This window comes from Neovison vison, chromosome 5 (genome assembly GCF_020171115.1).
Source record: "Neovison vison isolate M4711 chromosome 5, ASM_NN_V1, whole genome shotgun sequence".
In the NCBI taxonomy this organism is placed as follows: Eukaryota; Metazoa; Chordata; class Mammalia; order Carnivora; family Mustelidae; genus Neogale; species Neogale vison.
This window is the reverse complement of record NC_058095.1, coordinates 117,045,229-117,060,835: the sequence shown is the minus strand read 5'-3', so window position 1 is coordinate 117,060,835 and position 15,607 is coordinate 117,045,229.

The window sequence follows — 15,607 nt, the reverse complement described above, 5'->3', positions numbered from 1 at the left end:
GGAATTTATGAAACTAAAAAATCTATATAATAATAGTTAATCACCAATGTGCATTTGAGTCATAAAGTTTCGAATGGAGTCAATTTCATTGAGTACAAACAAGAATCAGTTATGGTAGCACTATGAGCTGTTTCTGTAGATGTTTTGTCTTGTTTCCCTTAGTAAACGACATGAATGCAGCTACCCACTAGTAACTGCAGCAATCGCTACAACCAACTCCTTTGTGAATAAGTGACTCCTTTTCAAGGATAAATTTACATTAAAACATTCCCATTGCCAAGGAAATGACTGTCACTATGCTTTCAGAATACAAAACTTACGAAAATAATTATTGATTCCCCTATTCACATCACAGTCAAAGGTGAATATAAGCCTAGAATTCTGCCAGGAAGCAGAGTCCAGAGACATAAAAGTTTTTCTAAACTGTAAAAGAGAAAAGTTAGGTAATCTCTAACTTTACTTATTACTAAAAAATAAATATAGAATGTGAAAATTCATAGTTAGACTAGTAGTAATAACTAATAGCAAGATATGAACAAGATATAGTAATAATTGACAGGAAAAAAATGCAGGTATTCTAAGAAAATATGTTAAAAGATTCTCTTGCATAAGCTCAATGATGGCAAGGACTATCCCCATTCTTTCTATTGCCATAAACAAATAATTATAACATTTCATAGAATTTTAGTTTTTTCTTCATTTGTTCACTTTGGTTTTGGCCAACAGTGAGATGCACGTATGTAAGTATAAAGTTTAATTTGTTTTGATCAAAGTGCTCAACCATGCAATGTGCACCTCTAACAAGAAGTGAAAAGTTTCTAGAGAGTAACTTCATTTACCTTTCTTTTTTTTTTTTTTTAAGATTTTATTTATTTATTTGACAGACAGAGATCACAAGTAGGCAGAGAAGCAGGCAGAGAGAGAGAGGGAAGCAGGCTCCCTGCTGAAGAGAGAGCCCGATGCAAGGCTCGATCCCAGGACCCTGAGATCATGACCTGAGCCAAAGGCAGAGGCTTTAACCCACTGAGCCACCCAGGTGCCCCTTCATTTACATTTCTAATCAATACTTTGTATTTTTGCTTACTTTTCTGAATTGTCATTATGTAGTTTTGTGAGTTTTAGACTTCATACATGAAAAAGCATCTGATAGTACCTTTTTCTGTATTGCTTCTTCAGCTCAGCATAATGTCTAAGCAATTGAACTATGATTTTGCATGCATCACAAGTGCATTCCTCTCTATTCTTCACTAATATTCCATTAGATAGGTATTTCAATACTTAACCTCTGGTTGATAGGCTTACTAGACATATATTGTTATATACAAGAGAAGATAAAATACAAACATACAAATTGTCTTAAAATACAAAAATCAAAAATGGGGGAAAAGGGAAAAGAAAAAAATGCAACAAATAGAAAACAGAAACAAAAATGCTGGATATTATTAATCCAACTGTATGGATAATTACTTTAAATGTAAATAGTCTAAATATACCAGTTAAAAACAAATTGTCAGAGTAGATAACACATAAAGACTCATGTTGTCTAAAAGAAACCCATTTTAAGTAGGTTAAAAGGAAACAGATGAAGAAATATACACCCCATTAATATCAATCAAAAGAAAGATGGAACAGCTATATTAACTGAAGACAAAGGAGTCTTCAGAAGAAGGAAAATTATCAGGGATGAAAAGTAGAACTATAAAATGATAAAGGGGTCAATTCTCAGAGAATACCTAATAATTTCAATTGTGTATACACCTAACAACAGAGCATCAAAACCTATGAAACAAAAACTGACAGAATTGAGAGGGAAAAATAGACAAAACCATGATTATAGTTGAAGACTTCAATACCTATCTGCCAGTAATTGATGGGATAAAATTGTAAAAAAATCAACAAAGAAGGTTATGATCAGTACTAACAAACAATTTGATATTAATTATAGAATCTGACATCCAACAACAGATAGAATACACATTTAAGATAAAAAGAACATTCACCAGGATAAGCCAAATTCCAAGACACAGAACACATCTGAAAAAACCGAAAAGAGAAATCATACAAAGCATGTTCACAGATCATAATAAATTAAATTTAGAAATCAGTAGCAGAAATAATAGTGTGAGTTGCAAATAGTAATTTTCCTCTGACTATACACTATGCAAAGGGGAGAAAAAAGAGTAACTTTATAGTAGAGACACGTGACAAATACTCTTAGCCCAATGATCAAGGTTAACATCAGCAATGATAAATCATGTTCATAGTATGTACCTTTGATATTATGTGATGAGAATTGAACTTTACCTTTGCATCCTTCCTCCCAAAAGCCATAGCCCTAGTCAAATTATAAGAAAAACAACTGACAAATAACCAATGATTGACATTCTACAAAATACCTAACGATCACTCTTCAAATCTCTCAAGTCATCAAACACAAGGAAAGTCCAGAAAAGGGTCACAGTCCAAAGGAGCCTATGGCAACTAAGGTTAATGTTTTCCCTGGATAGGACTCTGGAGCAGACATTAGGGGAAAAGGCATTAAGACATTAGGGGAAAAGCTGAGGAAATTAGAAAGGACTTATTTAATTTCAAGGTATTGTCATTGGTTCATTTATTGTAACAAATTTATCATATAAATTGAAGATGTTAATGATGGGGGAAACTGGGTGTGAGTAACATGGAAACTCTTTACCCTGTCTTTGCATTTTTTTTCCTGTAAATCTAAAACTCCCAGAATTAAGTTTATTTAAAATACACTGATTATCTCACTGAATATTTAAAAACTTTTGAGTCGATGTAGTGAACATATCCCCTACCTTTCAATTTTTCATTGTGTTCCTTCATGATTTCCTATACTGCCCCCTCTTTATTTTCAGGCAATTACTAATATGCTTTCTGTTACTACAGAATAATTTGAATTTTCCTGTTGTATATAAATTAAATGCTATGGAGCGTGCTCTTTTTGGTCCAGTTTCTTTCATTCAGCATAATTACTTTGGGATCCAGTCATTTAGGTATGTGAATCAATAGTTAAGTTCATTCCTTAGTGTTTCTAAACTACATTGTTTATATGGATGTGCCACAGTTTTTCTAACTGTTAGAGTACCCACCTATTAATGGACATTTGGAGTTTGGGGCTATTACATATAAAGCTGTTAGATATGTCCCTGTGCATGTTTCTATATGTATATATGTACCTTATTTTCCTTGATAAATACTTAGAAGTATAATAACTGATTCATATGGTAGATATAAATTTATATTTTAAAGAAACTACCAAACAACAAATTTGTAATAATATTTTGCATTCTAACTAATAGCATATGAGATTCTATTGCTCTATATACTCTCCAGCACTTAAATTGGTTGGTCTTTTTTATTTTAGCAATCTAATTGTTGTGTAATGCTATCTCATCATTGTTTTAATTTGCATTTTTCAAATGACTAATGACATTCCACATATTTTTTTATGTGTTACTTGCTCTCCACGTATTTTCCTGAGCCAAGTGTCTGTTCAAATCTTTTGCCTTTTTTAAAAAAAAAATGGACTATATTTTTTTGTTACTGATTTTAGTGTGGTATGACTAGCATACAACAATACATTAGTTCCAAGGGTACAACATGATTCAACATTTGTATACACTGTGAAATGATCACCACAATAAGTATAGTTAATATCCATTACCATATATAGTTATAAAAACTGCTTTCTTATGAGAACTTTTAAGGCTTACTTTCTTAGAAACTTTTAAATACACATTATAGTATTACTAACTATAGGTACCATACTGTACATTATATCCCCAAGACTTAAACTTATTTTATGACTGCAAGTTGTACATTTTGATCACCTTCACCTATTTCATCCACCTACCACTCTCCCTGCCTCTGGCAACCACCAATACGTTCTCTGTATCCAGGAGCTTTCCCCACCCCCCATCAGTATAACAGTGGAAATTTTTTTTATTTATTTTTTTTTATTTTTTTTTAAAGATTTTATTTATTTATTTGAGAGAGAGAGACAGTGAGAGAGAGCATGAGTGAGGAGAAGGTCAGAGAGCGAAGCAGACTCCCCATGGAGCTGGGAGCCTGATGTGGGACTCGATCCCGGGACTCCAGGATCACGCCCTGAGCCGAAGGCAGTCGTCCAACCAACTGAGCCACCCAGGCGTCCCGGAAATTTTTTTTTTTAAAGATTTTATTTATTTATTTGACAGACAGAGATCACAAGTAGGCAGAGAGGCAGGCAGAGAGAGAGGAGGAAGCAGGCTCCTTGCTGAGCAGAGAGCCTGATGCGGGGCTCTAGCCCAGGACCCTGAGATCATGACCTGAGCTGAAGGTAGGGGCTTTAACCCACTGAGCCACCCAGGTGCCCCTAACAGTGGAAATTATAATGGTTAATATTTTCTTGTCTTAAATCTCTATTGTTATTTTATGATGCAATTGGAGAATAGAAGACTTTCCCATCAAATTCATCTCCTATGAAACAACAAATGTGATTAGAAGTCTTCAGATACAATTTTTATTCAAAAAAGGTCATAAGCAGATTAAGTAGATCTTACCACTTTAAAATAGGTTCTGAATCAAGCGACAAATTATTTGATTCTACCCTCTGAAATTTCAGATTTCCTGTTTTGTTTGAATACAGAGAGGAAAGAAAAGAATTTTCTTGACCAGCATAAAACTGAAATAACATAATCAGAGGGTTAAAACCACCAGAGTAATAGCTAAATATAGTTTGTACTTTTTTTACATAGAAAAATAAGGTTAGCCTCTTCTAACATTTGTCGGTGTCCTGAAATCTTTATTCTATTTTTTGTTTTAAAATAATAAGAAGGGGTGCCTTGGTGGCTCAGTCAGTGAGGCATCTACCTTCAGCACAGGTTATGATCTCAGGGTCCTGGGATGAAACCCCACAGGGAACAGGGAGCCTACTTCTCCCTCTCCCTCTGCCTGCCGATCCCCCTGCTTGTGTGCTCTCTCTCTCTCACTGTCAAGTAAATGAATAAAATATTTAACACAATAAAATATTAGGCTTTGTTAGTGAAGAATATGCCTTCTGACTATCGGCAGTAATCCATTATTAATATACTTAACCAGAAATAATATAAATCTAAGATCTTCCAGATATTACATGAAATGACAGATAAATGGGCAAAGAAATAATTGAGACATTTTACTATTATGAATAAATATGGTATAGAGGCTACATGTATCCCCCCAAATAAAAATTTCCTTAACGATTAAGCCAAGTTCTTCTTATAGACATAGGGTTTCCAGTATTAAATTCATTGACCAATCTTCAATGCGATGGTTATGATAAAATAAAAATCAATTCTGTTACACTGAGATGGAAATCTATGATTGTATTTTTTATATCTGAACTTCAAAGATAATCATTTATTGATTCTCAGAACAAAGCCATTGGGGAAAAATCAGCTTAATTTTTTTTGAAATTACTAAAGAACAAACTAGCTCAAGTGACTTTTACCAAAAAAATCACTGTACAGCATTACATATATTCATCTTTTCTAAATTAGATATACAGCATGTTCTTGTACTTGGGTATAATTAACATAACAAGTAACTTTCTTTGTAATTAAACTTTTGTTGTTTTTATTAAAATGTTGATATGTGTGGTAAATTTTGCTCTCACTTTTAACTTCTCCCTTTCATTTTTTGGCAGTAGGCAAGGTGTCTTGCTGTCTCTGTAATATTAATGGTTGGACATTTCTAGCAAAGAATGGAATATAGTGTGCTATAGGAATTGCATACAAAATCTTCAGTGAATGGAAAAAAGACTCCAGGACCTTGGATGTCAGTTCCAGGAGAGACAAATTTATAGGTATAACAATCTGTCTTTTAAAACTGACGTCTAAGGTCATAGAGGCTTTTCCCCTATCACTAAGGATTTTTCATGCATTCTCTATAATATGAAAAAAACTGTGAGCATAACATTTAGACATTTTTTGCTGCACATAAAAGGAACCTGCCAGTTCTGTCCTAGGTCCATACACAAAATCAATTTTAATATTAGATTAAAATTTTACCTTTAAATTTTTAAAAAAGCAGACTTTTACACCTCTGCAATAAAGAAATCTTAAAAGCTTGCTCAGCAATTTCATATTTCCGCAGGAGCTAATAATAAAACATCCATCTGCCCTCATAGCTCAACAGGCACCAAGTGAGGTGTGTTCTCTTTGGGGCTCACTTGAAGAGGTGCGGTTTTCACTCAGAGAACTACAGCACAAATACAAATGACCTGCTCCAGTGGCCTGAAGGGCTAAGTGAGCTCTTCAAAGTGACATTTGCTATGAAGTTTTTAGGGTACTGACAAAAAATAATAATCATGGTTCAAAGCTAAAATATTGGACTACATAGTACTAGGGGAATTATGCTAAAACTGTTGAAAATAATACTAAAGTACTGATCAATTGACAGGGTCATGTAGGCACGAAGGCTGATTCCACATACAAAGTAACAATTTTTTTTTAAAGATTCATTTCTATTTATGACCAAAATGATATTACTTTGTTGAATTCAAGCAAAAGAGTGTAACAATTTGGATTCTACCAATCCATGAGCATGGTATATATCACTTAATTTATTTAGTCTGACTTTTGTTTCTTTTAGCAACGTTTTATAATTTCCAGTCTACAGGCCTCATACATATTTAATTGCATTCATCACCAAATATTTCATGTTTTGGATATTGTTTTGTATAGTACTTTTAAAATATTAATTTCATGTTTTATTGCAGGTAACATATCTAAACAGTGGAGTTATTTACCTATAAATACATACTTTTCATAATACAGTGACCTATATACTTAAAAGTAGTGAATTTTGTAGTATGTAAATTATATCTATAAAGTTATTTCAAGAATAGTTCTGATAAGGTGGTACTTCTTTATAGGATTTTGTAGACAAATGAGATGATTCCTACATTTCCAAACAAAAAATATGTACTTGAAAAAAATTTGTTATTATTATCTTTGAATTCTGTATTGATACTTTCTTTCTTTACCATAAGGTAAATATTCATTGTAATAGTCATACTTGGGAATTCATACAGAGTATTACCTGCATATATATAAACTTGATATATTACTGGATGTTTTAAAAATATTTTAACTTTATTGATATAGGATCCTGTAAAGACAGGAAATATCATTCCTTGGTTTAAATCCTATAATCTGAGCCCTTTGAAATTATTCTTGGTTTTGTTCTTTTAATATTGCTGTTCACATCTTGGTCTTGCTTGCCCAGAATTTAACACTGTTCCACTTTTGACTTTATAACAGTTATGCTCAGAAAATTTTCATTTGTATGATTTACTCACATTTTTCCTCAAATTTATTTGCAGACCCAAAATACCTCCTAGCCTAATCCTAGAAGAGGGTGACTGGGTAGTACTAGATATCAAGTTTTATTGTGTTCATGTGCTTCAACATTTATTATTACATCAATTGTCTCTTCTTCCATCCACCACATTCTCAGCAATAGATATTCAAATCCCTCTGGAAAGAATTTACCTATATGCAACATTAATTATGATAATAAAATAGGGATAATGGTAATAATTAGACATATAATATACTGCATGACAGACAGTTCTAAGTCTTTTCTGCATGTATGGCATTTAATCTTCAAAACATGTATGAATTGGGTACTAATCATACTCTTATTGTGTAACTTATAGAATAGTGATTAAGTGGCTTCCTAATATCTCATAATCTTTAAGCAGCTTTAAACCAAGGGAGTTGGAGTCCAGTAGCCAGGATCTCAAACATTATATTGTTATACCTGCCGCTCAAAATTCTCTTTTTAAATAAGATGACTAACTTAAGTTACAGTGAATTATGGGACTTAAATGATCCATGGTTAAATCAGTGCATTTTATATCCTCAAGCCAGAACATAATGATGGGCATTGATCTTATATTTTTAATATTTAAGTTCAAGGTGACTATATATTCAAAACTCACTTTCAAACTTATATCGTGTAGCTTCACAATCTACCTCTAAAATGTTAGTCCTCCTTGGGCAATTAACTTGGTTTCCAAGTAAGAGAGCATGGCATTACGTTTTCATAAAACAGTATATGTCCCTGTGCTTCAATTAACTTAAATCTTAAAGATATGCATTAGCTTTATGTTCTTAGATGCCTTCAAGAAGTTTGGGCCACATAAATTTTGAAGGTTTTTCTGAGTGAGTTGCCTAAATATAATGAATATACAATGAATAATATTTTACAATTTGAAAAAAAAATGGAAACTGTATTTTGCCTGTATTAGTCCTGGTTCTTCAAATGATGGCTATGATATTGCATTTAATTAGCCTTGAACTCAGTCAACCTCTGTTAACATATATGTATCTATAAGCCTTCTTAGCTTATAATACTGAAACATGACTAACAGAAAAGGCAAAAAGATCAGAGTTGCTCAGATCAATCTTCATTTTGGATGAATACTTTGATCCAAGTAAAATCCTGTTAAGAAGCACGTGTGTAATTTCTACTTAAGGTGATGAAATGAAATCTAATTTGATTCAACATATCACATTTGAATTCTTTGAAAAGATACAGGTATTTGATTAGTGGCCTGTTTGTGCTCAGTTTTATGGCCTCTTTATTCACAAAATGAGTTTTTATACAGCTTTTAAAAAGTCAGTGGTGGTACAGATCTGTCTCCATCATCACATCCTAAGCTATGCAATATGTGTCTTCTATAGTTTGATGCTACTCCATTTTAGGTGTTTCTGAAAATAAGTCCACAGGAAACAGCTTCCAGCAAAGAAATGTGGTGTAATAAACACCTAATTTACATTCATTCTTCCTTCTCATTTTGTTGCTGAGGACTACTAAAAACTGGCAAGGAAAGATTATTTTTTTTGCTCAATATTTTAAAAAATTCAGTGTCCCCTGTGATCTAATACATGATAGAAAACATTCATAATACTTGGAGTAAATTTATAAAAACAGTAAAATTGAGATAAATGGATTTTGTTATTTGGACTTGTAGCTTCTTGCAGTGAAATCACATTTGATAAGGATGATGAGGAGGAGGAGGAGGGAGAGGATATAACAATAGCTCAGCAGTAAGCCACTTAAAGCATGATTGAAAAATAAAAGCAGTTAAGAAGTCCAGGTCAGTAAGTAGATCTGAAAATGTCAGTACATTTTCAGAAATCAAGATCAGTAGGTATCATTTTGTTAAATATTTTCCAAGTCATGAAAAAGGACAAAGGGAAAATGGGAAATAGTTACTTTAAAAAAAATCCATGCAAGAATACAAAGGGGATAAATATGATGCCATTGAGTTCTTACTTGAATTACTGTAAAATTTGCTCACCCCTTTCATTCCTGTAACCTGAAGGAAGCCCATGAAATCTTAGCAGCCATTTTGAAACCACTCTTAACCCCTTTCTTCAGTCTCAGTTCAAATATTAAGAACCACAAAGTCTTAGCCTTTAACTGGGACTGTAATTGGGCCTTTGGTATCCTAATTATGAATAAGGTAATTATAGTAATTATAGGTGAATTAGAGTAATGATTAGTAATTATAAAAAAGTCAACCTAAAGTACGTTTGATATATGCTTTCAAAATAGATGTTGAATTCCAATTTTATATACCTGAAACTAAGGTAACATTTTGTGTCAACTGTACTCAAAACTTTTTTTTTATTGTGTTATGTTAGTCACCATACTAAACATCATTGTAAAAATAATTTTTTTTAAAAGGGTACAACATCAACCCATCCCAACCACTGTAGGTTTGTTCTAAGTGATGTAAAGTGATAACACTTACCTCAAACATCACAGTGTATTCTACTCTATATCTTTCATTATACAAGGATTAGGATTTCAGGAAATCAAAATTGTATATATAAATAAACATATATACACTATAAATTTAATTTTATATATATACATATATATATAATAATGAGTTTAATTCTTAGCCTATGCCTATGTTTGCTATTTGTGGAAAGGAAAAAAGGTTTTTTTTTCCTAAATTATGTGAATAATTTCCATAACTTAGTAATAATCAGTATATTTGCCTACTCAAAAGTATTAAAATTCTGACAGAATCTTATTTTGGTGATAATAATTTTAATTTATTTTGAAATATAAAGTCTACAGTCATAAAAACTTTTAAGAGTCCACCATACAGTTTCTCTTAATCCATAAAGGTTGTAACAATTGAATAATTAAGAAGAAACAAATCTGGATTAGGTGATTTACATGAATCTAATATCTCATTCAACCTTAAAACAAACCTACAGTGTGGTTGGGATGGGTTGATATTGTATCCTTTTAAAAAAATTTTTTTTTTTACAATGATGTTTAGTATGGTGACTAACATAACACAATAAAAAAAAAAGTTTTGAGTACATTTGACACAATGTTACCTTAGTTTCAGGTGTATAAGATTGGAATTCAACATCACTATACGCTATGCTGTGCTCACCACAAGTGCAGCTACTACCATCTTTTATCACACACTATTATGGTATCATTGACCATATTCCCTATCCTGTGCTTTTATTCACATGACTTATTCATTCCATAACTAGAAGTCTGTATTTTCCATTATCTTTCACCCACTGTGCCCATCCATACAGCCTCTTTCCCTCTAGCAACCAATTGGTTTTTGTATTTATAATTCTGATTCTGTATTGTTTGCTTATTCATTTGTTTTGTTTTAAAATTCCACAGATGAGTGAGATCATATGATATTTGTCTTACTTACTGTAATTTCACTTAGCGTAATGCCCTCTAGGACCATCCATTTACCCATCCATGGACCTTTAGGTTGCTTCCATATCTTGGCTACTATAAATAATGCTGCAATAAACATAGGCAGAGGTGCATATATCTTTTGAATTGGTGTTTTTGTTTTCCTTGGGTAAGTACCTGGTAATGATATAATTGGATCATAGGGTATTTCTATTTTCAATTTTTTTTGAGGAAACTCCGTACTGTTTTCCACAGTAACTATACCAATTTACATCCCCACCAACAGGGCACGAAGGTTCCTTTTTCTCTATATCCTCACCAACATTTGTTATTTTTTGTCTTTTTGATTCTAGGAATTCTGAAAGATGTAAGTGATATCTCATTGGGGTTTTAATTTGTATTTTTATGAAAATTATTAACATTGAACATCTTTTCATGTGTCTGTGGACCATCTGTATGTCTTTGGGAGAATGTCTATTTAGGTCTTCTGCTGAATGTTAATCTGATTGTTGGTTTGTTGGTGTTGAGTTGTATAGCTTTTTTTAATATACTTTGGATATTAACCCCTTATCAGTTTATAATTCGCAAATATCTTCTCCCATTCAGTAGGCTGCCTTTTTAATACTTTCCTTCACTCTGCAAAAGTTTCTTTTTTTTTATTTTTATTTTGATGTAGTCCCCACAGTTTATTTTTGCTTTTGTTTTCTTTGCCTTAGGATATATGTCCATTTTTAAAAGAGTTAAACAACTAGCCTAATATTACACAACTAAAATAATAAATGACAGTGTTGGGATTTGGGCATAGATTCAATTCCAAAACCCACACACTTCTCAAAATGTCAGACCATCATTTTCATAGGTGAATTACTAAATATATAAGCAAATGTTTAGTAATTAGTTTGAATTTCTAGATATTTTATAAATTAAAAAAAAAACATTTTTCTACCACTGTTTACATTAAGTGATAAAATGATGCACTTAATTGCATCATTGAAGAGATTACTTCCAATATTTGAATTGCTTTCTTTAGCTATGTCTCACTTATTTTCTAACTTTTTAAGTACCAATTGTCTGTTGCTCACTTTTTTTTTTTTAAAGATTTTATTTATTTATTTGACAGACAGAAATCACAAGTAGGCAGAGAGGCAGGAAGAGAAAGGGGAGGAAGCAGGGTCCCTGCTGAGCAGAGAGCCCAATAAGCAGAGAGCTCGATTCCAGGACCCTAGGATCATGACCCGAGCTGAAGGCAGAGACTTTAACCCACTGAGCCACCCAGGCTCCCCTGTTGCTCACTTTTTTAAAAAACTCTTACCTCATAATCCCCATCACTTAATGATATATTCTTCTCTCATGAAATAGAATACAATTAGCTCATTCTAATTTTAACCAAATCTATGTGTGCTGATTAAACATAACAGACACACAGCCAATTCATTTATTACAATTGTCTTGACTAGAACTTTGACAAAAGTTGTGATAAAATTAACTATCTAGTGTAGTTTATTACTTAGACTACTTCCATTTTGTTACTGTCTTGACAGGATTGTTAGGGAAATAGTTAACAAACTCTCCGACAACTTTCTAACCCTGGCCCAGGTACTTACAGCTGTGTGATACTGAGCCGCACTGCTCTTCTCAAAAATGAAGATATGTTTTGAGAGTTGAAATAAGATACAATATAACAACCACCTGCCTGTATGCCCAGGAACATAATTTGAGTGGATGATAATAAATTATAGAATATAAAATTATAAAATATATATATATATAATAAATTATATATATAAAATATATATATATTTCCATAATTATGGAAAAACCCTAATGAAGTTTTGATGAAAATGCATCCTAGTGATCGTTTATAGCCATGAAGCCCACTTCCAGTAAAGTTAAACTAGATACTCCTCTGTATATTGCCAAGGTTAAACAATACTGCTGATTTAATTGAGCCTTTTTTTCAGAGTTGTTTCACCTCATATCCTGGAGGAAATTGTACTTTACTTCATTTAAAATAATAAAATATGCCAACAAGAAAATATGTTTGTGATTTCTTATAAGAATCACTATTAACATCATGACTGAAGACATCAGAGAGACCTAAAAATACCAAAAAATTTATGTCAGTTTATCCCAAAGTTTTTAAATGTAAAAGTTTCAATTTTTATTTTCTGTTGATCTATCTTCAAAACCACTGATAATTTCATCAGGTTTGTTCACAATACAGATAAGCACATCAAAGTTATTCTTATTTTAATATTCTTTTTTGATAATTTCCATCTCTTTCTGAAATTATCTAATTTTGCATTTTGTCTACTTTTTCCATTAGAACCTCTAAAATGCTAATTAGAAATACTTCAAATTTCTTGTCCAATCTTTCCAACTTCAGTATCATATCTGAGTCTAACTCTTAGACTTGCTTTCTCTCTTTAGAGTTTTTTTCTTATCCTGTGTACCTTGTAATTTTTGGCTGAATGTTAGAAATATTGTTTAGAATAGAGGATTAAGGGTTGGTTGATTGGTTATTTATGTATGTATGTATGTATTTATTTACTTATTTAAAGGTTTACATAATTGTAGAATGGACACAAATAACATTAATTATTTGAAATATGTTAAGTTCATTTTTATGGCTTAGCATACAGGTCAGTTTTTATAAATATCCTATGTGAACTTGAAAAATACATGTTTTAGTGGACACATATTTAGATATAAAGTTTGTAAATGATATCCCTTAAACATATATACAGCAGTCATTTTCCTATTTTTGTTTTGAGTATCTATTAATACCTTATTAAGGTATTTTATACCTTGTGAAGGTATCTCTTGTTATATGGTGGTATATTTATCAATTTGTCATATGATAGAGCTATAAAATATGATTTATATCTTTGAGGGTGTTGTTTGTATACATACAATTAGAGCTATTATATCTCCCTCATACACTGAGTAGCTTTTCATATTACTCCATTACATTTTTTAACTTCAAAATGTTTTTCTCTTAAAATCTCCCTGTCTTAAATTATATATTTACATCAGTTTCATTTGCTTGTATTTTCAGGGTAATTCTAATTTGTATTTTATAAAGGTGCCTGGGTGGTTCAGTGGGTTAAGCCTCTGCCTTCAGCTCAGGTAATGATATCAGGGTTCTGGGATCGAGCCCCACATCAGGCTCTCTGCTCAGCAGGGAGCCTGCTTCCCCTCTCTCTCTGCCTGCCTCTCTGACTACTTGTGATCTCTCTTTCTCTGTCAAATAAATAAATAAAATCTTTAATTTGTATTTTATAATTTAAACATAAGTCAGTCTTAAATTTGGGTGTGTGACAGAAGCAGAAGATAACTATATTTTGTGTTTTGTTGAGACTCATTACAGATTATTTTTTCCATCTACTTTTAATGTCTTCTTATTTTCTTTATATTATTTAGGCTAGTACTTATCCTGTTGGAATTTGGTAAAATTCTTTGAATAATCCTGAAAATTGTTATCTGTTACATCTTCAAATATTTTCACTTCTCCACTCTCATTTTTTTTACGTAACTTCAGCAAGTATTTGTTGGACCTTTTATTGTTATTATCATTATTATTATTATTATTAATATATAAGGTATTATTTGTTTCAGGGGCACAGGTCTGTGATTTATCAATCTTACATAATACATAGCACTCACCACAATATACATCCTCCTCAGTCTTACCATTCTATTTTCCATTTTGTGGTTAGCTTTCATATTGACAACTCTTTTCTCTCTCCCTCTGAGTTACATATTGAATAAGTTCTTCAAATTTTCCTGCCTTCCCACCCCCACTTTCGGTTCACCAATTTTCTATTCATTCTGTCCAATCTGCTGTGTTTAATACAAACCATCCTTTGTATTTTTATTTTAACTGTGTAGTATTTAATTGCATGATTCAACTTCAACTTTAATCCACCAGTCATATGTTCACTCAACTACTGTATTTTATTTTAACTTTTTCAAATCTTTTCTAATTATTTGATCCTTTACATATAGTTTTCTCATCCTTATTTGAAATTTAAAAAAAAACTATTTTTAGCATTACATATTTTAAAATATGAGTTTTATGTTCTAAAATATAAAGGCTTTGTATGTCTCACCCAATGACATTTTTTTCTTCCCTTATCTTTACTTTGGGTGTATTATATTCTACACTTTTATGATTTTTTTTTAAATTTCAAGTGACTTTTCCCTCGAACTTTATAGAAGTATTATGACACTGAATTTAAGTTAAATTCTTTCTGAGAGGATTTGTCTTTATATCTATTGATTGCTCAACAATAGTACTGACTTGGAAGACTGTAATAAGATTCTCACCTTGATGAGATGGATTTTTTTTTTTAATTTTCTTTGGTTTGTTGACTTTTTTTTTTTTTTTTGGTATATTTTTGCTGCATAGTGGGGTAATCTGAAGTACAGAAATCATACGATGTCCATCAGGTGTTATATATTCTCCAGGGAAACTTTTTTCCTCCCTCTCCTAAGTACTAAAACATCAAGATAAGCAGGTTTCATTATTGTCTAACTTCAAGATAATTTATTTCTTGTTCACATCTGCATTAATTGTATGGCCAAAACTGACCACAGTGTTGAGCATGTGTGCACATGTGTTGTGGGAGCAGGAGGATCTTTCATTAGATTCCATCTTGGGCAGAACCCAGGCTTTATCTTAGCTCATTGCACCCCAGATAGCCATTGTGTCAGAAGTTCAAGTTCTCCCAGGATTTGTCCTTTATTGACCTTTTTTGGACTCTGTCTGATCTTTACTTTTGTGACTTCTCAGCAATTAATATAAAGAACTTTAATTTTTCCAAATGGCAGTTATTCTGAGATATCTAGTTTTATATACTATTAG